Source organism: Xyrauchen texanus, chromosome 46 (assembly GCF_025860055.1).
Source record: "Xyrauchen texanus isolate HMW12.3.18 chromosome 46, RBS_HiC_50CHRs, whole genome shotgun sequence".
Classification (NCBI taxonomy): Eukaryota; Metazoa; Chordata; class Actinopteri; order Cypriniformes; family Catostomidae; genus Xyrauchen; species Xyrauchen texanus.
Genome location: NC_068321.1, coordinates 4,777,300 through 4,782,765, shown reverse-complemented (window position 1 = coordinate 4,782,765; position 5,466 = coordinate 4,777,300).

Below are 5,466 nucleotides of genomic sequence, written 5' to 3'. Positions count from 1 at the left end.
AGACATATACAATAATAATAACAGTGTTAATTCAAAATGATCTAATGTGTGTGATTTGGTGGCTAAGTCACAATCGATGATACATGTCTATTTTCAAAATGTGAAGTGGATCGATAGAAGCGTCTGTATTTCATATCGTCAACTTATTTTATTTTTATATTGTTATTAGCAATGCGTTGGAAACCAGGGGCCCTCTGGTTTGCAACCATTCCAACAACAATCAATTGGTTTGATTTATACGTACGTGGAAATGTTGAAATTTTGTTGCTTGCAATTAGTAATTAAATCATCAATGTGTGACTGTAGCCATGCACGTCCCATGTATATTACAGTATTTAAAAGGAAAGTTGTAAATAGTGCCTGTTTTATGGAAACAGGTTTGTAATATCCTATGTGTGAGAGGCTATGTGTATGTGAGAGGCGGGCCAGATCTTCAGTGGATTAGTATCTTCAGAATCTTGGCCATTATTTTGTTCCATGATGTGTCGTAATAAAAGTGGGTGCTCTGTATGTTTAGGAGATGGGTGGAACCTGATCTAGAGCAATTGGTGTTGTATAATTTTTGGTTCCGGTGCTAAACCGGGAGGCCGTACAGATATTTTTGTTTTTGTGGAGCTGTGAGGTGTGAATGGCCTGTTAGATTTGCTTTCGCACCCATCTCCAGCATGGCCAAATTGATGTCCTGGCTTGAGGCCGGGGGATCAGAATTCTTTTTCATCTGTCCCTCACGACATTGTAACCTGAAATATGAACAACTACAGAAAGAGAAAACAGTTAATGTTGAACCTTTAATTAATTTGCATTTAGACATGTGGTACTTTATTTTCCTCCGATGGTCAAAGCCAAACTGTTACAGACAGCTTTAGTCTCATAATGTATGGTTTGTGCCATCAGGGGGAGAAACATGTACCATTGCAATGTCCAATGCAAATTTTATTTCAAAGATCAAATTAGACTGAGCATCTTTGGTGAGATCTGAATTACTGCTGATATTTTAGTGCAGTTTGGAGTGTGAAGCACCTTAAGCTGTTCTCACAGTTGAGTCTGTACAGTCTGCTGTTGTGAGCAATATAAGCCCCAGTTCTGCTGGGGAACTTTCTGAGCATTGTTTTATTGCTCCCAACACAGCTCTGTGGTCAAAGAATCAATTCACATTTTTGGTGATGTGTCTTCTGCTTAGCATTTTTTAAGGGTGCTATTCACACGTTTGATCATCTATGACCTATGATCTTGGTGGTCTGTTAGGGTTATGACATTTTGCCTGATGTTTAGCATTTTACACACAAATTTTTTCATTGTCTATCCAGTGGAATGGTTCCCCTGATCAGATTTTAAATTCAATTGGTGCTTCTCAGCGAGAGATGATTTGGTTCATTATCATGTGCCACTGCATTGGTGCACAGCAAACAACGACCGTATACTCCTCCCTCTTGGCACTGAGAAGAGAACCAATGAAATTCAAATCACAAGAATTTTCAGGGCCGGTAAGGTTGTTCGGTTTGCAGTGTCACTACAAATATACATGTCTAATATACATCTGCAATGCCATGCATAACCTTTCCCGTCTGTGGCCATGCATGGCCATTATAATATAATGCATATTATAATGTTATTATAATACAACTATATTACATTAAAATAGTATAAATTAAACTGATTTTATCACTGGTTTCTGGAGGGCTTCTGGAACGATGTATTTATCGTCATAAATCATGCCTTCAGTGACCTTGACTAGTTGGTCCTGCTGCAGGTGCGGTGTCAGCTCTCCATCAGAGCTCCACAGTTCTTGTTGGTACTGTTTTGAGTTAATAGGAATAGTCTGAACCGCACTCTCAGCAGGAACAATCAGCCTGTCAGGCTGCCATTCATCTCCCTATGGGGATGGAGGCCACATATCCCTATTGGTGATGGTATTTTCCATTATTCCGTTTGCGTTGTGGGCCACGCCCTTTTGGCAGTTTTGTTTTTTAAACTCTGTGAAGAAATTTGTGAATAGTTTCAACAGGTCGCTATAGGGCGTTTTTTGGCAATGTTTTGCTTGTTTTCTCAAATCTCTTTCTCTTTTTTGGCAATCTCTTATGAGATGGTTACTCTTTTGCAATAATGGCATTGCATTTTGCTCTGAGATCTTTGGTTAAGTTTCTCTGGGCCTTTCCCTTCTGTTAACCATTTTGCAGACGCTAACACTACGGGGTTTTGATCTCCACCTGCTTTCTATTCTTGAACCCCAGTCTACTATTGATCTGAACGTGTGTTCGGCCGGGTCGACACCATTGGATAAAGCCGTTTGAACTGGGATGCTGGCATTTTTCTTAACAAGCTGTAGTAATGCGTCATGGTCACGGTTTGCATTTTCTAGGCCTGAGTGTTCTCTGTATGTTACCCATAACCGTTCAGCGTACGTTTCAAATGACTCATTACTGGCTTGTTTGATTTCAAATATTTTTCTCCAATCTGCATGTGTCGGTCCCCTCATGTCTAATAATGCCTGTTTTAGACGCTCGTAGATCATTTCGTCGGTTTCGTTATTGTCTCGGTTCATAATGTTGCCAGATTTCATCTCTGTGGTTAGTTTTGGTCTGAGCTCCTCAGGAATTGTGAAGAGAGCTATTTGCCAAACATCTCTAGTTTCTAATTTGTACACCGTGGCCTGTAACATCAATGCTTCCCAGTAGGGTTGAAACGGCCCTTTTCTCGGCATAATTCCTACGACTTGTTTATGTCTAGAGCATTCTTCGCATGTTAACGGGCGGCTGATTTTTGTGATTTCATCATCCGCGTGCGTCATGGTTTTAAGCACAGCGACATTAACTGATTTCTTTGGCAAGTCATTCGATTTTGTTCGAGTCTTTACTGGGCTTCGCAGGTTTGGTTCTTCAGGCCACAAGTTCACAAGAGCTCGGTTACGAGTTTCTCTCTGTGGCCTGTCTCCTAACGCGGCATCGTCATCATCATTTTGAGTCTCTAGCTCAAAGGTTTTATCCAGTGCTGCTCGTTTAACTGCAGCTACTGGAAACCCGGATTTATCGCAGCAATCTTCGAGAGCAGATATGTAATTTCTGCCGGTTTTAAGTTTTCTTTGAATTTGATCAATTTTTGTTGCCATTTCTTCGCGTTGTCTAGCCCACCCCTGTTGCTCAAACGCGAAGGCTTCGACTTGTGCTCTTAACTTTTGCAATTCGTCAGATCGCAATCTTTCGATTTCTTTGATATCTGCTATTGTTCGTTCGTTCTCGGTTATGGTCTCGAGGTCGTTACGACGAAGCAAATAAACAATTGCAGCGGGAATGTTACTGTATTTTGATTTAGATTTCAATTTCGCACCCTCAGCAGAATACCAGGATATTAATTCGTTGTTGCTCCACTTTAATTTTAGTCCCTTGTCGCTTAACCGAACAAGGAGGTTTTTTAATTGCACACCTAAAATATCCATAATTTCCTCACCTACACCGCTGCTGTGCTTTCCCTGGAAAGACATGTTTCCAGTCTAATTCTTATGCCCACCGGAGTTTTCGGTCCCGGTCTTAATAGATGTGAGGTGCAAACAATCTTCCCCTCAACACTTCTAAAAGGCAAATAAGACTGACTTACCACAGCAGCTGGAGATAGGTGAGAAGATCAAACCTCATGTCCCGGGCAGGGATCAAGTTGAATATCGCGCTGGAAAGACGTTGCTCGTCTGGTTGCGAGATCACGGAAGGGCTGTCACCACTTTGTAAGCCCGTTTATCGGTCCAATGACGGTCTCCAATAATACGGGTGAAGGTCTCTGCGCGTTACAGTCTTTCTTGTACGCAACACAACAATATTAAATGAAATACATTTTCTCTTATGTATTATCTCGTTATTTCATCTGACTCCATAAATGAAAAAGGTTTTTAATTATATCTGAGTATCATTAAAAGTGAGCGAATGTTTGATTATTCCTTTAACTCCTTTAATTGTACTTTACCCGTTTAGATTAAGAAACTATGTCGCTTTGAGGTCCTCGCGTGTTTTTCTCTACACCGCGGGTCTCACGATCACAAGCGGCCAGTATTGGATCATCAAACAGAGGTAATTGCTATATACCTGAGATCGGTCACGTTCACGTATACAAAATCAAAGATACTTCAGTATAGCCCCATGGAATTGCATACACTTGAATGTAACTTAACGTTTTCTTCAGTAGAGGTCACGGCCACTATTACAGATGTAAGTTGACCAACATAACTTCTCTTATAATAGCTTTGGATTGGCCATGCGTGGTTTCCCACGTACACTTATCTGGAGAAACATCAAATTAAAACAGAGGTAAGACACCAGATTTAGATTGGTCAAGCAGCGTTTGCTGTTCTAAACGGAAATTCCCTTTTTGTCTTTGCAAACCAAGTACACTTGAATCGATGCCAAATATTAGTCGTCACTAATCTGACGCAGACTTGCGGTAACATACGAATCGTTTAATCTGTTTGGGAAACACAATGTCAGAGTCAGTCAGAATAAAATCAAATGTTGACAATTTATTGATCAGGTAACATAATCAATTCATCAATTCCAATTAGACGTTGATAAGTCAAAGTTAGACATTTTATCAAAACATAAGAAATACGAATTGCAATCACCTGAAATAAACTACAAACAGTAAACTGTTTGGGATCGTCTGATTACAGAGAGCCCTGAGCAATGTGTCGCCTCTCCTTAAATACCCAGATAATTCAACATGCTTACCAAATGGTGGTGTCTGTCATTATAATTAGATTTTGGTCCCCTGTTGAGGGGGTTCCTGTAGATTAACATACAGGAGGTATGGAGGATCTGGGGAGGGCACACCTTTAAGGGGCACACCACATTTCACATATTTTATAACTTCTTTTAGCTTTTCATTATGGCTGAGAGGATGAGACCAGTTTACCAGGCGCACTGAGAGATTTTAAATGATACCAAACATGTTATAGTTACTTTTTGTACACACTTCACATTGCATAGGTTTTTAGTGAGCTTTAAGTGAGGAGGAGGAGTAAGATGAAGATACTTTAGAAGGGAGGTGTTAGCTGCACAGTATGTTGCATCTCGGATGTTGCTGTTACATCTGCGAGAGAGAGTTCAGATGTTAATTCTCATGAGAGCCTTTTGTTTTCTCGAGGAGTAGCCCAGACTCACTGGCACCCGCCTTACATTGGGAATAAGCTGGGATGCTGATTTAATTTTTAACTGTTGGGCGAGAAGACGACCTGCCTTTTCTCCATGTTCATAAAACCTAGCACGGGCAAAAACCAAATCACGCTCTGTTTTTTCTGTTGATAATAAATCATATCGTGTCTTAAGGCTCAGTTTTTCTCTATGTAATTCTGGTGTTGGAGCCATAGCATATTGGTGATCAATTTTCTGTATAGATTCAATAAGTTTCTCCTGTGTTTGTTTCTTTACTTTATTACGTGAGGCAGAGTACGATATTATTTCTCCCCTTATTACAACCTTGAATGTC